The sequence below is a fragment of the Pseudochaenichthys georgianus genome, chromosome 4 (assembly GCF_902827115.2).
Source record: "Pseudochaenichthys georgianus chromosome 4, fPseGeo1.2, whole genome shotgun sequence".
NCBI lineage: Eukaryota > Metazoa > Chordata > Actinopteri > Perciformes > Channichthyidae > Pseudochaenichthys > Pseudochaenichthys georgianus.
Window position 1 is genome coordinate 39361085 of NC_047506.1, and position 19306 is coordinate 39380390.

Genomic DNA, 19306 nt, shown 5'->3' on the forward strand with positions numbered 1-19306 from the left:
TTCTACCGCAGTTTCGTCAGAAAAATGTCAATTTAAACTTTACATTTGTAATGTTTGCAGTCGTTTCTCAATGTTAATAATGTTCTGAACCATGTATACGTTCACAATTGTTTTGGCAATATATATATATATACTTGTAACCATTTTGTACAGTTTCAAAAACCGACATAACAAGAAAGACAATGATACATACGAGAGTAAGGCGTAAAATAAAAAACAAGAAAGAATAGGAGTTGGGAGGGGGAGTTGCAGTGTTAGCCATATAGTGTAGCCATAGGAACACATGAATACTCAGGGTCTTGCCTCAGTGCATGTGGTCTTGGATAAGTATAATTAATTATACATAACTATACTTTTATCATTATATATATTTATAGTTTTCCCTTACCTACTTCCTAACTGATTTGTTCTCTATTAGCCTCACAATACTCACCCCACGTCACCATTGACGCCCAGAGTGAAGAGTGGTCCAATTATTCTTTTTGTATTAAAAAGGGGAGTGACCAAATGAAGTCCAGAAAGAACCTTATTGTATCCCTTAAACTGTTATGCCCCCTACTATTACAGTAAGGAGGCATTGTCTTCCATCCTTATAAGTTTCAGAAAGACCTCCAGCGATTTATATAAGTTGAAACAGTTGTGCTTTCTGACTTTGTAGAACCATGGAAATAATGTGTTTTTTGAGAAGCATGCTCGAGCTATGAGTTTTATGCAAATGTGAAATTTATGATATATTTCTAGCAAGAACTCATGCTGTGGCTTCCTTTCTTTCAAAACAATATAATATCCATTATCACTTTGTGTTGTGTTATGATGCTAAGTCATCAGCCGAGGATTGACCTTGTGAGAGATTGAAACTCTAATTCTAATTAAAATACAAATAATCTCAGCTCTTTAGTCTATTTCACGCGACACACACTCCTCCTGTTCCCAGACAACACGGCTCTATGTAGACGACTGGAGTCAGTTCATCATGGCAGCTCCCGGTGCCGGCTCTCGACTATCTGTTAGCATGATCCAGTGGTGTTGGCTTAACCCCTCCAGCTATCTGCTCGCTGTCATGTTGATACTGGCTTCTGTGCTTCCTTTAACGGGACTCCTTTCAGCTAATCCTTCACTTTCAGGCTAATCCCACATTCACACCGCTCACTCCGCCCTGGCTCTCTCCGTCGGCGAGCTTGTTTTACGCTCAAACAGCCTCCCTCTTCCCCTTTTCCGTGTCTGTTTTTGTACAGTACCCATGTGTGCCATTCTCGTTTCTCTGTCTGTCTGTAATGCCCCTTTTACGCCAACGCGGTTCCAGGGCCGGTTCGCAGCATCAGTCGGGCTCTGGGAGGTGTGAACAAGCAACCCAGTCTCACGGCATTTCGTGTTATAGTCGAAATTAATCTGTTGATTCGTGTTCACCAACACAATTTCCCCATTTTTTTCGTGCTACACAGAACGTTTTTAAAAGCAATGTAAATAATAACAAATTAGAAGTAAAAAAAGATTTAAAAAATAGAGATTTCAGTATTCTGAGGCTCTGAGCCCCATTTTATTTTCCTCACAGACGGCAACAAAAGTCCGACATTATACGATTTAAAATAAAAACAATAATCGAGGCTTGATATTGAGTAAGAAGATATTTTTATGAACTCCACAGCTTCCGGTCTTCTAAGACCCGACCGGACGAAAAGACGTGCTGCAGGCACGAAACATACTTCCAATAGAAATACATTGCTTTTAAAATCGTTCTGTGTGACACGAAAAAAATGGGAAAATCGTGTTGGTGAACATCAATCAATATATTAAATGTCGTGACTATAACACGAAATGCCGTGAGACTGGGTTGGAACAAAACGGGGGCTGAAAAGAAAAACCAGAAAAGCTCGGAGCTAGAACGGGAACCACGTAGGTGTGAAAGGGGCATAACAGCTCCTCGCACCTCACTGCCTTAACATTACTTACTGTAAATTCACATGTATTAGATGCCTCAGCTTCCAGAGAGAAAGTGGTCTTTACTTAAACAGTCTTATATTTGAGACAGGACTTTATTATATTTCACATAGAAACCTTATGTTTATTTGGATTTTTTATTTGGATTTTTCTACATTTTTATTTGTTATTTATCCTGCTCTTATTTCACAAATCAACAGCACTAATCACATTTTTTCTACAGAAATAATGTTCTCACACATTAGTAAAGGGACATTGAATTTCCCCTTGGGGATTTATAAAGGGTCATCTTATCTGACTTTTAATATTTCCAGTTAGCATAGTCATTTTGTTAAGAGTAAGATAACCACCAATACAACTCTTTATTTCTCAATTCACGTGGGTTCTTTCTAAACTTCCAATTTTTGATAGCTTTTAATTAAAAGGTCCCATGTCATGGCCATTTCTACTGATCATATTTCCATTGTTGAGTTCTACAAGAATAGATTTAAATTGTGCAATTTTCTAAAATCACATCATGTGTATTCACTCTCTGTCCTAAACGGCTTGTTGGAGCTCCTGCCCCCCCTCCCTGTGAGCCCAGTATGCTCTGATTGGTCGGGACGTTGCAAGGCTCGTTGCAAGGCTCGTTGCAAGGCTCGTTGCTGCTCACCACTGGAGCGGACAGGTTTCCGGGTCGCGATACAGCGAGAACAAGCGAAACTCATCCTGAGCACACACAAACACTCACAGCCGAAGTAAAAACAATAAGTGTGGCTTGATATTGAGTAAGAAAAAAGTTTAGAACGCTGTGAGAATGGGTCTGCGGAGAGCATTTCTCCGCCATCGCAACTCCTCTATTACCAGCGTTCAGTGTTATGTTATGCTATGGCCTTGTTATTATATGATGTTTTGTGGATTTTTGGGTAAATAAAAACCCTAGTTTATTTAAACCACTCCTGTGTCCTGTTGTCTGACTGCTTGGTCCCTGACAGCAAGTCAATGGGACTCCCTGTTAGTTAGCCAAGGGATCCTGGTGTGTGAGATGCTCCTCGGATTGGTCCATTTGGGCCAATCCGGTAATTTGTTGTTGATTTGGGTGTTCACACGTCACAGAACTGAGGAAGCAAACAATGGAAAAAGAGAAATGTCCAACGAGGCGTTCTGGGGCAGCACAGACAGGTCTTTTCTGTGTTAGAGTGTTACTCGCTACAGGGTGTACTTTGAGGGTTTGTGACTCTGCAGACCGTTTACATGCATAACAACCTTCATAACACACAAGGGGACGGGTAAGAACCAGAAAAGCATGACATGGAACCTTTAATGTAAAAACATCTTAAAGTTGCTTCTCATTGAAAGCCTCCAGGTTTTTTCTGGTAGGCATTTATTGTGAAAAATGAGTAGAAAGTGTAACGTGTATTCAGTCGCAGCATACAGTTATTTAGTGGAGGTTTTGACCCTTTTCATTCATATTGAGCAGTTTTTCTATGAGTTGATGTGTGAATTGTTCATCTAATTCCTGGCAGTGATATACAGTGATATAACACTATTCAGCTGATCAACAGGTAGAAATACATGCCAGGCTACGCTGCAGTGCGCCAACAAAAAGTAGAAAGAAAGAGGCTGCTATACATTTGGATGTAAACAGTGCTCGATCTAAACTACTTCAAAAATACTTTCACCTTTGTAAATGTTTTATGAAGTAGAACATGTCAAACACATTTGCTCAAGATCGAGGACACACACAATGTGATAGGGTGAGAATAACTGAATGTACATGTTAACTGAAAATAGTGTTCTTTACAATGTACAAGGTAAACCTTATACAACAGCATATTCTACTATGTTTCTTTACGTAAGCATATTGACCTATTCATCTTTTCTAGCACTTTATTCTGTCTTGGAGGGGAGCAGGGTGGATCCAATCGCAGTCAATACAGGGAAGTACGTTTATATAACAAAAAAGCGAGCTCGATTTAAATAATACACTGTTCACACACATCACACTTTTCCTTAATGTCTACTACAGAAGGCTGTTAAACGGTTCTGGTTCCAATGAGACTTTAGGCGCTTTCATACCGGAGTACTTTTCCCAGGAATAGTTCCGATAGTTCTTGGGATTTTGCGTTCACACCAAAAAGATCTGGAACTAGAACCTCGATAGTTCATGCTAGAGAGCAGGGACTTTCCTGGGGAGAAAAAGGTTACAATTTCTGATTGGCTGGGCGAATTGCAAACCACGCCCCGTAAAACTCCGAAATGTTTTGTGAAGCAGCCATTTGTATTTGCTCGCTGTCACTACCCGATCCGTCACCCTACCCGATCGGTTCTGCGCATGTGCGAGATGGTCCGGAAGTCCGGACGGCAACCCAAGATGGACATTTGACACAGTGGCTTTTAGCAAAGCTCAAAAAGAAAAACCGAGAGAGATGAGCTATTGTTTTTACAACGTGACTTCACTATTATTTAACAACTCTTTTTATTGGGTTCTTTTATTTGGGGTTAAGTACATTGTCAGAATAAGTGAGAAATAGATTTAACTTCTGTTAGACAGCTATCATACTGAATACATATTTACTGTGAATGTATGGCATATGGCTGTCTAACAGAAGTTAAATTGATTCCTCACTTATTCTGACAATGTACTTAACCCCAAATAAAAGAACCCAATAAAAAGAGTTGTTAAATAATAGTGAAGTCACGTTGTAAATAACAATAACTCATCTCTCTCGAGTTTTCTTTTTGAGCTTTGCTAAAAGCCACTGTGTGGTGTTGCCGTCCGGAGTTGTCCAACATGGCGGACCCTCTCGCACATGCGCAGAACCGATCGGGCAGGGTGACGGATCGGGTAGTCACACTCGCATTAGCATTATTAGCATTAGCATTAGCCCAGCACATCAACAGAGAGAGACTAACTTATGGCAACACAAAAGAAAACATGGGAGCGGTGGAGTGATGAGGAGGTGTCTGCACTTCTGGCGATTTACTCGGAAGGCTTACATAGAAGCTGCTGGGAGTACTGAAGCCAGTCGGACTGGCCCAGTCCCCAACTCCGGGGGACTCCGGGAGGCAGTATACGCCTGCCAGTGAAGAAGAAGAAGAAGAAGAAGAAGAAGAAGAAGAAGAAGAAGAAGAAGAAGTAGTGACGTCAGCGGCTTCATTTGCATAATCCTCCCTCAGGGACCTATTCCGGGTGTGAACGCGATCTACTAGGACAGTTCCCGGACTAAAGAGTTCGGCGGGACTAAGTACTGGGTACAGCAAAGCGGCTATTGTGATCATCTGCCATATTATAAAGCATGATTATTATACTTTTTATAATTCATGTTTTAATGGGCACTTTAAAGTCCCAGTCTCCATTCTGTTTAACAAGCTTTTCTACCCACCAATTAACACAGTATTGGGGTTAGGGTTAACTGTTCTAATGGATATTAGCTTTCAAATACATGTATCAGTTGGATTAGTTTTATCTCACAGTGTAGTGTTTTTTTTAAAAAGGCTTTGAAAAACAGTGCTTTTTTTCTCTGTGCAGTGGAGCCAGTATTGGAGTTCATTTGGGCAAGGCTGGAGGACGTTATTGCTTGCTCTCTGATGTTACTTCAGTACTTTGCTGGCATGTAGGGAGGGTAAAAGGAGCTATTAGATGGACAGCCCACCCACGTCTGGACTGGAAAGCCACTCAGATGGCTGTCCGAGGCTAAAAGCTGTGCATGTTGATGCACTCCACTCACAGCACTCGGCTGGCTGGATCCACACAGCAAGTGCTTACAAGGGTAGCGTTATCTGTCAGTGAATCCAAATCTATTTCTACTTCTAAATTATTAAATGTTTTAACTGTGTGTGTCCTTAGTGCTGAATACCAATCAGCAAGTATACCATATTGACATTCTACTGATGTATCTGTGTGTAAGTGGGCTTGTATGAACCATGGGTATTTTGTATAACAACCACTTCTGGTGTAATGAGAACCTTATATTAATTTTCAACTCAGTGGTGCATCGCCACACATACATTCAATTAATTACCGCAAACACAGACACACACGCTCTAATATCCTCTACTGTTGAGCAGAACATTACTGACACAATAGGGGATTAAGTAAAAGTGGATATTAGCCAAACTTCTCAAGTTGTGGCTTGACATCCATATCTGTGTAACATCTCATCTCGTATCCTATCCATAATTAGCATATTAATTATTCAATTGTGGTCAGACATTTTTATTGTAGGCCCTTTATTGTTGGACTTTTAATCGGATATGTCGGTGTCACCCAAAAAACGATGTTGAACCCAAAATGGTCAGAGAGACATATCAGCAGGTATATTTCTTATGTTTTGTTAATATTTTTGTGACATCGCTCTCAATTAACAGTCACAATAAAGAACACATTGTATCTTGGATCCAGTACAAGGGCAATGTGTGTCAGTGAGGGTATTTTCACACCTGCAGTTTAGTTCATTTGGTCAATATACAATGGTTATGGGGATCGATTATAAGATGAGGTCCTGAAAAGTTCAAGATCATTGGACCGATGTATTAGTTGTTAGGCCTCAGAGGTCTCTGTTTGATTATTAAGTTTGCCCCAGGGGTTGATTGATAACGTTTGAACCAATCAAAATGAAACACACTAACCAAGAAAACCAACCAGGTTTAGCCATAACACTTTCTGCATGTGGAACACAAAGTCCTGTGCTGTCTTCTGGCTCAGGTTTATTATTGTTATACCACTAGGGCCGCCCCTGGCCAACGTGTGGCCCCACGCAAAGTTATATGATGAGGCCCTCTGTGTCGCGAGCGTCGACGGGGGGGCGAAACTGTGGCGCGCTTACACTGTAGGTGCGCCGCATTTGCGCTTGAGATGAGGCTCCCTCTGCAAAATGAAGCACCCTCCGCAAAATGAAGCACCCTCCGCAAGATGAGGCCCTCTCCGCGAGGTGAGGCCTCACGCAGTCTGCGTGATCTGCCTGTAGGGAGGGTACGGCCCTGTATACCACTATATATAATCTTCTTCATTTCCTTTTTGCAACTACACTATGAACACTACAACAGATCTAAACTAAACTAATCACATCAGCTAACTGGTGTTAAAATGAGATTTGCACACAACATTTTTCTTAGATTTAAATATAAATATTATTTTAATCAGCCTGCAGACCCCATACATTCACACAGACAAAGGAACTGATATTAGCTTTCTACTGCTCATGACGATGGATTTGTCTTTAATCTTTTTGTCAAGCTATCAAGACAATAACTGCAATCTTCTTCATCTTTGATCTGCCCGTTGCCATTATTGAGATATCCAACTGCACTCTTTTATTATAACCGCAATTGTTTATTATAACCTCCTTACGAGTTTATTCCGATTGAAGATTAATCGGCAAAAGGAGCCAGGACCAAACAGACAATAAGAGGGCAAATTAATGCATTAGACAGCCAGACGATTACATCAAAACGTAAGTAGGATCCAAGAGTCATACAACCCTAGATACAGCCCTACAAACCCAATGGTAAGACGGGTATAATACACCATATATCCATTAGACCAGGGGTCGGCAACAGGCGGACTGCGGTCCGGATCCGGACCCAGACGCCGACCTATACGGACTAGGGGTGTTGAAAATAATCGTTTCTACGATGCATTGCGATGCGGACGTGGACGATTCGGTCTCGATGCAGTGACGGAAGATAATCGGTTATAGAGTAGTAACGTTGCTTCCTGATTATCCGGCCGCGACTTTACTATAACGTTTTTTTTGTCACTTTAATATCAAATTGGTCGGTGACGCAGAGATCAGGGAACAGACGTGACAGCGGCACCAAACACGGAGCAGTCTGCTTTATCCACCAACACAACACCACCAGTCCAGAAACAACAGCAGAACGACCGGCTCTGAATCACTCCGTGTCGCTGCGGCACAGGGATTTATGTTTTTCAAAAATAATCGCGTTACAATCATGTCAGGTTTTTGGTGGATTTAATTAAGTCTTGGATTGCAAAGCATGAATGTCCTCTAGCAATTTGCAGACGATATATACGTGTGTAAAGTTTGTGAAGGCAGGAGGAAAAAAGCTTCCGCGATCACCGTCTCCTCTCCGTTCCTCCAAGCCCCGCCCCCTCCCTGAAAATAATGAGTGACAGGCTGATAGTGACCCGATAGAAACTTTGTTATTCACTTAATCACTGAGATATAATGAAGCTAATTTAATCTCATACATTCATGGGATTTATGTAACAGTAAGACAGAGAATGTGAGTGTGCACCCACATGCAGTATTTATGTTTGTATATGCAGTGGCGACTGGTCATTAGGGGCAGGTGGGGCACAGCCCCACCTAGTGTCAGCAGAAAGTATTAAAATAATGATTACAACAAAATGCAAAAAATAAATTAAAATATTTAAAATATATTTTAAGATCATGTTTAATCATCTGATTCGTCTGTACATTGCTGTTTTAGTCTGTGTTCTTCTAATGTCTACAGTGTGTGCCTATTGAGCTGTTTAGAGCCATGTGGGACAAAACCTGATCCTGCCTCTGACTGTCTAAGTGAACGGTGACTGCAAAAACTACACTGCGCATGCTCAGAGTATTTTCCTATTTAATGTGTGTGGCAAAAAATAATGACCATAGGGGCAAAGTGCTGCCATCCCCACTATACGTCATCTCACATAATTCAGAGCTGATTGGCTGTAAGTACGTGTGCCGCGAAAAGTGTGGTGTGTGAAGAGGAGACGAGAGAGCTGCAGTGAGGCGTCCTAAAACCAGGAAGTAAGCTGCGCATGGCTTCCCTCCACAAAAAAGCAACGAGATTTCTCCATAGGATTTTAGAAAATAGCTCAAAATAAGATCTGTGGGAAACGTAGCTGTTAGATAGATGTACGTTTTGTTCAGCTGGATAATATCCACATGTCTACCCTACTTTTATCATTTTCGAATCAAAAATCTATTGATTAGATTACATTTATGATAGACTTTTGAAACTACAAGAAGAGAAGGAGGACTTTTACAAAAAAGTAATAGAGATTTTTGTCCAGAAGGATAGGCAAATGGACTTAATCTTCAAGTCAAGGTAAGACTGCAATTTTATTGAAAATGGGATCTTATTAAGAGAGAACAATTCAATATTTAAATGATAAAATGAATTTTTTTTGGGTATCCTTCTGTTGAACTGTCTGTTTAAAAGTAATTGAAGCATCAGACAAAAAAAGCTTTTGAAAATAATATTATATTTTGATTTAATATATTTGTAAACCTGAAGAGTCAGTGCCAGTGCCTCACCAGCCATGAACCTCTCTGCAGAAGCTTATATATAGACATCTGAGTTTTTTGTGCCCCACCACTTTTGTACATATAGAAACGCCACTGTGTATATGCTGTTGTAAATACTCCCGTTGTCTGCTGTGTTCAGACTCAAGTCCTGTGTGTGATGCCACATTCAGGACATTCAGTGTCCTTTTTTTAACAGAAGACTGTTGCTAGAAGCTGCAGCTCGACTGCAGAAGCATTAGCTTTTTGTTTTTGAGGATGGAACAACTTCACACACGGAGGCTAGACCTATACAATTCATTTATTTTGGTTTATAAATTAATGTCAAGACATTTATGTTATTGATTTCTGAAGCACTTTCTAAATAATAAAAAGAGAGTTCTTATGTATTTACTGCATGTATGCATTGATGAAAAATAATCCATGTGCAGTAATATAGAAAATTGAGGATGCAACGCATTGGTATGAATCGTGATGCACCGTGATGCACCGGGATATCGAACCGAATCGAATCGTTGACAGGATAATCGTAATCGAATCGAATCGTGAGACCAGTGAAGATGCACAGCCCTAATACGGACCCTGACCATCAATACATTAATAGGGGATTTCAATTTTGACGGGGCGATTCTATTTGAACCGCCGCCGACAGGGGGCGAAAGAGACGAGTGAGCGATACAGGGAGAGAAACACAGAAGAAAAGACGAGAGCGCGGCAGAGAGAAGCGGAGAGGAAAGTAAGAGAAGAGAATAATTAGCGATACAGGGAGAGAAGCGGAGAGGAGAGCGAACAGGCGAGTTAGCGGCAGACAGGGAGAGACACATTACACATGGCGCTCTCCAAGAAGAGGAAAGTGGACAGTGAGAACAGAGCTTTGAACCCTGAGTGGACTCATTCATGTTCATCCTGCCCACCGGGAGCACAGAGCCAGTGTGTCTCATTTGTTCAGAGACCGTGGCGCTCATTAAAAGTGCCAAAACGCCACTATGAGACAAAACAAAGTGTTTGACCAAACATTCCCTCTCAAGTGAGAACTGAGGTCACAAAACATAAGCAGTCTCAGAACCCACTTTGATCAGTCCACCAGGATCAAAATAAATATGGTTCCAGGGCAGGCTAACGGAGGCTAACCAATGAGCACCTGCATGTGTATGAGAATGGCCCTGACACCATTTCAGCCCAGATCTAAACTCCTGGCAGGACAAGCTCCAGCTCAATTCTCACACTGAACAGAACAAAGTGAGTGAGGGACTGCAATATCAGAGGGAAAGAAAGAGAAACTTTAAAACGGTTAAATTGTTATGATGTGTAAAGACTGATATTGTTCTATAATCGGCTGAAACTGTTAAGTCATGATGTGAAACGGTTAACACAGAAAAAGGGAAACTCAAGCTGCTGCTGCACTTTATTTTATTTATCTAAAATTAAGCACTTTTAAGATGCACACATTTTCAAAAGCTATTTTATTTATTTTCTCCTATTTTATTTTTAAATGCAGCCCGAGAGGAACATTACACATATCCACAGTATTTTACTGTATATCTGTATAGTTCAATGTTAATTGACAATACATATTATTGTTGTTTATGAATTGTATTTCTTTATTTGATTGGCAGTCAGCTGTTGATTACATGCAGACGTTGATAAAGCTACAGGCTTCTTCAATATCACACTAATTCATAAAGCAACTTAGACATGTTGATGTTCCGGACCTTTGCACGGGGACATTTTCTCTAACTGGACCTCGTTGAATTTTTGTTGAATACCCCTGTACTAGACGATGTAATACAAAGAGATAGCAATAAGAGACTCCAGGAAAAAGATGGATGGATAAACCCAGAAAAAGAGTGCCTAAACCTCGTATATTATCTCTCTTATAATCCTGCGCCTCTGACACAAAGTATGGAGCATGAAGACATTTGGATTGATGCATTTCCTTCGTCTTGGAGTGGTATTACATGAGGCAATGGTGGACGGGCATTCCACCATGGAGGCCGTTGAGATGCTACCCTCAGAGGTGACCGCTCATTTTGCCTGAAGGCAGAGGCGTGCGAGGCATTCTAGCAAGAACAACCACCTTGTCAAAAACACGGTGGCTGTCGCTTTCTGTACAGACATGAGATTAAGGTTAAGCTGTGCCAAAAACCACTGTCAAAACAGGATCAGCGTGTGTGCGTGCTGCCATATCACAGGGTTATTTCTCTACAGACAGCTCTGGGCAGTTGTGAGACCTCTTTCTCCCTGAAGCTATCTCGAGGAAATCAATTCACCTTTTGCCTCATAAAAGCACAGTTAGACACGTACACAATCCTTGTGCACGGAGACAAAAAAAAACTCTTCAGAGGCACTTTTGTGAGATGTTGGAGTGACAGGAATTGCACTCAGACAAAAAAAGGATGTGGCCCTGGCTTTTGGCTATGTAATGCATTCTGATGGCGCAGCACAGAAAGATATATCAGCAGTCAAATCAGATGCCTCACTTTCACACCCAAACACATATCATATACGGGAAGGCAAAGATAACTCATGCATAGAATTACACCATGCTCCCACTCGCAAGCGTTTCATTTCGCTCTCTTCAAAGTACCTCATTACTTCTGGAGGATTTGAGGATGTTAGGGGATAAAGGTGAGTTGGCCATGTCGAGTTGAGTGGATAACGTTCTGTAGCATCCTCCCCAGGGTTTAAATTCAAAGCCTCTCCTTGTCTGCTTCAACACTCTTATAGATGTTTAGATAGGTACTTCCTTTAAATCTTCCTAAGCATTCATGAAATTCGACTATAATAAATGCATATAACCAAACAAACCTCAGGATGATTCACGTTTTTTTTGTTGCATCTATTTCTGAGACATTACTTTAATTAACTAATTGGAACCATTGGAGGAGACGACCTACCGCGCCGGCAGTGGACCACTCTGAACCGTCTACGAACTGGGGTTGGTCGCTTTAAAACCTCGATGAAGACGTGGGGCTTGGCGGACAGTGCGGCATGCGAGTGCGGTGACCCTGAGCCGACCGCTGTCCATATAATCATCATCTGCCCCTTATATAGACCACCCTCGGAAGCCAGCCTCTTCGACCTAGGACCAGAGATGTGGGCATGGCTACACGACACCGAGTTGGACATCTAACGTTATACGAAAGAAGAAGACGAATTAACTAATAAATAATGATGTAGTCTTTCGTCTTTCAAATAGACCAACAGACTGCAAACTCTTAAGACTGTAACAGTCGTCATTGTCGTCATCTTGGTTTTTCATGGTTCAGGTTTTATTTAGAAAAGTATTCAATAATATACAATTTTCCTGCCTTTTTCGTTGTCTCATTATTTTCAGCTGTTACCATTGTGTTGTTAGCTGCCCTCTCCAGCTGTGTCTTGTTAAAGTAATTCGTTATGTCAGTCCGTTGTCATTCTATATTCTATCTTAATTAAAAAATGTCTCCACAGTTTCAAGAGATGGGAATCAAGACTGTAATCATTCAGATAAGTTACTAAGGTTTTCATGGTCACTTTTTTCATTCCAATACATTGAGAGGTATATGTAAGAGGTTAATATAAAATGTAATTATTGTTGTAAACGTTATAAAAGGAGTATAATGTGGTAAAGAAAATACTTACAATGAATAACAACTATGAACATGGTAGCACCCACCACCAAAGCTACAGTATGCAAGAATCTGAGAAGTGTTCTGGCCACTTTCTAGCTGGACATTTTCCAAAAAAGACCCAATGGGTAAAAACCAAGGTAAAGTGCAGTAAAAGGTGGCCAATGTTTACCTCAGGATTTGTTCAAATAGTGTCAACTGACAGACAGTACTCCTCTGTGTTAGTGGAAGTGGGTTCTCGTGAGACTGCGGCCACACGAGGACGAATTCGGTCGTTTGCGTTACTGTTTAGTGTCATATTGACCGTTCGGCCACACGAGGACGACCGCATACGGCACTAAACGACTGAGGAAACGATAACGGGTCCCAAGGTGGATAGAAAGGCATACGCAACTCTCTGGGGGGTCAAACGGCTCCGTGTGTACGCCCTATCCGAACATTTTCAGATGTTTACACCTTCAGGGGATGAGTGTTTTATTGCAGAAGGAGAATAGTTTGGCTAGTCCTCACCACCTCAAGAGGCTCGTTTAGGGTCATTGGACCTCGTTAATGTCTGAAATGCTTGGAACTAGAAGACGGCAAAGGGACTGGGAAAAAAGCCTGATGGAAAGCACACACGACAATGGTAACACCAGGCTTTAGCTAGTAAGTGGCTCAAAGTACACAGTAGCTCTGTGGATGTGGCCTAGAAGCAGTATGCCCTCAATGTACATTCTTCATACACCTCTACCCGGAATTCCTAAGTATTTCCCTCAACTGAACACTGCAATTGGCGATGCTTTGCCTCATTATCTCCCAGAAATGTCCTCTGTGAGGGGCCTACGGTGAATGTCTGAAGTGAACACTGCAGTTGAGTTGGCCGGGGATCAGGACTCTTCATCGTCCAGATATCCAGCTGAATGTCTGTTATCTGAACAGAGTGTCTGGCATCCATGTTATGCTCCAGTGGACCTGTTGTTGGGCAGTGGTTCAGACACTGCTTTGCTGTGAAGCACTTACAACTTTGATCCTTGACTCAGAATCCTTTACAGACGGCTAAAGAGGAGAACACAAGGACAAAGGATGGAGGGGCTGGATGTGTTTCCGGGCTTTGGGATTCAGATACGTTTTTGAAAAATCTAAATGTTGCTCTCTATAGATGTGGCCATAAAGACAAATGTGGATAAAACAGTTCTCTGCTTTAGTTAATTAGCATTACAAGGAAATGCTGTCAATCTACGTGTTACTATTTCAATGGAGGAATAACAAAGGTTTGCCTCAACCCAAGGAAGGCACCAGGTCAATGCTTATGAAATGTTTTGTTTGGTAGTATGATTCATTTCAAATGTGCTCCGCTACAGTACATGAAGAGATACAGAAACTGCATTATTACCTAATAGAGGGAATCCATCTTGTTAAAAGGGCCTCAATTCAAGTAAATGTGCTTTAAACATGTTTTACATGCTTATTGTGGTAAGTAAATCATATTACCACAAACTAATTGATACAAGAAACATGGGGCCATGCGGAATCATGACATTGGTTTCTGAGTGTGTAATAAAGGTGATATATGCAACAAGTACAGTTCATGTATGCTCTATGTTGTTCAGAAAAGGTTTTGACCAAATACTGTAATGTGAAATGAGGATTAGAGTTGTAACTCCTGAACTTTTGCTAATTGACTTACTGTATACTGGAAGAATAGGAGTCTAAAAAGCATATGTATGCCATTTTACGGCACATTGAAACAGTTTATTTGTGTATTTTCACAAGTAATAGACTAGTACTTATTCACTGTACAATTCTTCGTATTTTATTTTTATTTGAACTAGAGGTTAAATAACATTAATAATTTCTGATTGAGTGATACAATTGTAAAAGGAGGTCAGAGAGAAAATTATAAAAGTAAAGGAAAAAAGAACTGACCAGTGGCGAGCCGTGACTTGTATACCTATACTTCTATTCCCATAGCACTCAGTAGTAATGATTTGGGCACATTTTTTTCTGAGCCAATCAAAGGCTTATTTAAGTAATTGATTGTCGGGGGTGGGCGTTGCGGTGCCGTTCTGTGACTCTACAGATTCTACAGATGGCCAGTCCGCCACTGCTCACAAGCTTATTAAGATCCAAAGCTTTCATGTGTTTTGAATCAACTTTTCTTTCAAAACAAAGCTGCCAACTGGGGTGGCAGCATATGCACCACCACCCCTCGCCATCCACGATCAAGCGGCTTTCTCCGATTTTGTTATCAATGTTTCGACTGAACTTTGTTACTGTTCACATATAAGTAAACATTACGTTTGAATGATTAAGTGAGTTGGTGTTATTTTTTTCAAACCACATATTTGGCATGTTGGCTATGTCAGCACCACGCACTGTCCACTTATTGATCCACTATCAGCGTCAGTGCACCCCGCGCCAGATTGTGCCTGTGCTGTGTGTCATTCACTCTCAACATGGATAACAGTACAATAAGCATTCTTCAGGTGCAGGTAGATTCTCTATTCGGACATTATAGCCTATTTGTGACTGTCGGTCCGATATATAAAAAAAAAAAATCGAGAATCTACCTACACCTGAAGAAGCCTATTGCCGACCCATGCTCTAAAAACCATCAACGTTTATCTTAGACTCGATTCCAACTAAGCTGTTAAAGGAAGTTTTTCCATTAAATAGCACTTCTTTATTATCAGGCTATGTTCCACAATCACTCAAAGTAGCAGTAAATAAAACCGCTTCTTAAAAAGCACAACCTCGATGCAGAGGTTTTAGCCAACTATAGACCTATTTCTAATCTTCCGTTCCTCTCAAACAGTCTTGAGAAAGCAGTCGCAAAACAGCTGTGTGATTACTTTGGTGGCATTCACAAAGAAGAGACTACAACATGGATGTTTAATAAGAACGAGGGACTGCTGTGAACTCATCTAGAGACTCTGCACCGTGCTCTGATGCTTTATGCTTTATGAACGTGGACAACAGAGAAACATATTCTTCAGGACCAAAGTTGGAATTGAAATAAAAAAGGAAAGTTAAACTTATGCTCGTCACCCTCTCTCTCCGGTCCACATTAATACAAATGATCCCAATACGTATGATTGTATGAACTATGAAAGATCTTAAAAGCAATCCAAATGTTTTAAACGTTAGTCCTTAACATCTATCACTGTGTATATCACCATTCTAACATTTTAAAGTTGAACAAACCCCACACAGCTCAGTAAAGACTGTGACATGTTGACTTTATTTGATAATTTCAGTAAAAACTAACGTTCATATTTCTCTTTTTGATTATAATACTGATGAACGTTCAAAACAAAGCACTTTGGCAACTTACCACATACATTTTAAAATGCTTAATAAGCACCGTAACTTTCATGATATCATTTCTCCGTCATAATCGGTTGTTATGACTGTTGTGTGACGGCAAATGCCGCGGCTGCAATGCATTGTGGGGCAGCATTTTCTCCTCTCCTTTCGGTGAGGGAGGTCCAGTGGTTCCTAAGCTAAAGGAGGTTACTGTATAAAGGAAGTTTGAAACCTCCTTTCCCATCATCTGAGAGTTGGAACGGCACTTATCACGGCTGCCACTGAGGGACTTCCGGGTCATTTCACTCCGTTAGGAAGGTTCCTAAGCTAAATGGACTATTCAACTGCAGCCCTGAGCCTCATGTTACAATATTTAAAAATATATATTTCCACAAGAACTCCATGACCTAAGTCCCGAGTTCTAAATATCACATGCCGTTCCATGTATTCCATCAGTAATACATTTGTCATGGTCTTTTAGAAGCTTTCATCTCTAGAAACGTTTAAAAGTACATCTCAGACAACTGCTCCCCATTCTTTTTACTGATTCCTTATTCTCTCCCCTTATCTTCTCAACATTTTCCAATCACTTTTCATCCTCGCCCTTCTCTTGTTTTCTACCCCTTTATCCCTCTCATTCTTTGTCTTTCATTACCTCTCCTCTCCCTGTCAATCAAAACGAGTTTCCCATCCACAGTAATCTTCCCGTCTCTCCTCCTGCAGTGCCTCATCCTTCCTTTCTCTATCTGTCCATCCGTTCTTCTTCTGTTCCACACCACCATGTCAGATTCCATAGCAGTTAGTAATATGTGATTTAGAGATGGTCCTTTCTTCTACTTTTCTACTACTATGCATGCTTAATGTTGTTTCTCTAATGTCTCTTTCTTCTGGCAAGTCAAGTCAACTGCTATGTATATGGCCCAATGAAAGGGGATTAGCAACAACGTGTAACACTCTTTAATATTGCCATGGATCTAGGGCAGGGGTTAAATGGAATTTAAGAATGGGTTGTCATTCCTAAATTATGAATGACAGCTTGTGGAAAGTTTGCCATGCTGCTGGTTGCATGGCAACTAGGCATCTCGCGAGTTGCGGTAATTGGTTAGTACAATAAAGAAAGGATTTGTTTTGGAATTATTTTGTGTTCCCTTTTTCCTTGGGCGGCCCTGAATCCAATATTGGGTACCTAAATTGGCCCTCACTCATCAAAACTTTGAGAACCCCTGATCTAGGGGTTCCAGGGGTTTTTCTATAAGTAAAGGGATTCAGATAGTAGGGTTATTCATATTTGGTAGGAATGTTTACATTAACTTGATTTGTATTAGATGTCATACAACCAAGCATGTAATTAGATAACCACTAATTATGCTTTTATTCTGACCCTAGATTCCTGTCCCATTGATTAAATGTACGCTAAAAATGATTAAAATGTAACCTGAAAGTAGAGTGAAATTGGCATATTGCTCTACAAACTACTTTTATTAACGACAAAAACTTTTCTTTGGAGCACTTTCTGTCTATAATTGTGAGTGTACATGCTAAGCAAACTTGATTATTCCACACAGCATGTCTAGATCTGAACAGAAGCGCCTGCCAAAGGGGAATGCTTTTTCGTGTCAAGTACTGTACAATGAAGAGAGGCCAGAGGCGCTGTTTTAAGTAATGCAATCTGCATCGAGCTGAGAAGTACCCCGAGCTCCACAGGGTCAAACGTAATCACGGAATGATTTTGGCTTCTGTGCAGATCTAATATTGCCTCCTGCTAGTCAAATAAATAGGCCAGGGTGCTCAAGTGCAAAATGTGTACAGTGCTATTGCTCTGTGCTGCAGAACATTATGACAGAGAGCTCAACACACAGCGTTCATATTAAGTGTATGCACTTCTGGTTCCTTGAGGTGGGGGCTGTTCATAAGTAATAGTACCATGAATTCACAAAACTTCACCTGTTATAACTGAAGTGCTGCGCAAGCATAATGCTGTTGGCAGTAATAGAATCGGTAAACAAATTGTTTAATGCACGCGCCGACTGAGTCACTGCACTCAGAAAATCACTGAGCTATGGTACTTCCTGCGTATAGATCCTGAGCGGAACACCTTCCCAAGGCTGGTTTGATGGTTAGATGATTTCTACTGTTGTGCCTAGTGTATGAGATCAAACTTCCTTTATGCGAGCTATGGGGTTCTGCAGCAATTTACATAACAATAATTCTTCCCTGGTACCAACCTGAGAAGACTTAATCCACATGGGGGAAACAGAGATTAGGGATGATGAGTTTTCACACAAGGCCACTCAGTAGAATTGTCGACTTTCATTGACTAAAGACAACAACAACAAAATTGGATAAGTAAATGGTTTACTTAAACACCTGTGGTCTAAATTCAGTTTTGCAAAGGGCTGATAATCTGGGAGATCAGAGGCGCATGCATTCCTGCCAGGTGGCTCCACCGCCTCCCAATTGGCAGAGTAGGTGGGGGGGAGACACACCTGGTGCAGATCTACACAACCAAGGAGACAACAGCAAACTAAGCACTTCAGTTCAGTGAGCAGGAGGCTTCCAGTTTCACTTTAATGAGGCTTGTTGTTGGATCCTATACCAGAAAATGGGTTAGCCGCCGGGCTAAGGTACTGTAGAGCTTTTCTTATATGAATTTGAATTTGGGTGAATAACACCTTTTTTGACTGGTACACTGACTATGGGTTTGATTGCTGCACTACCAATGTTCCTTGTTACAGGCCCAATCCTTTTAAGGTTTAATGATAGGGGTTGCGTCAATTCTACGTGCCAACTGTTTTTATATTGGATGACACAATCAAGACAGCATTTCTGGTGCATAAGGGTAACCATAATGTTATCAAATGTGCTACACACCCATGTATGAGCCCAAACTTAATACCACCCTTACTTCCCACCTTTCAACCTTTATTTGCACTAAAGGTTGCATTAAAACAGCAACATGCAGAATTGTCCGATATGGATGCATTTCCTGTGGATATCAGGCTGATGAAGACGGTTCTCTGCTCATTGCATCAGAATGTTCAGTTCACAGTGGATCTGAGCCTACTCTTGATTATTTCTGATGATGCTGTGTCATTATAATCACAACTAAGAAGTGATGATTGAGACCAGACCGATCTGTGAGACAGGGGCGGTTCTAGGGGGGGCCAACATGGGCCAGTGCCCCCGTAACACTGACCAGGGATCCCCCTGTGATCCCCCTCAGTAAAA

General features: G+C 41.1%; 1 protein-coding gene across 1 annotated transcript in view; it reads right to left on the bottom strand.

Annotated features, from left to right (window-relative positions):
- The window catches only part of nlgn1 (neuroligin 1), a 427865-nt gene that overhangs the window by 63875 nt on the left and 344684 nt on the right, over positions 1-19306 (bottom strand). The window lies entirely within an intron of this gene.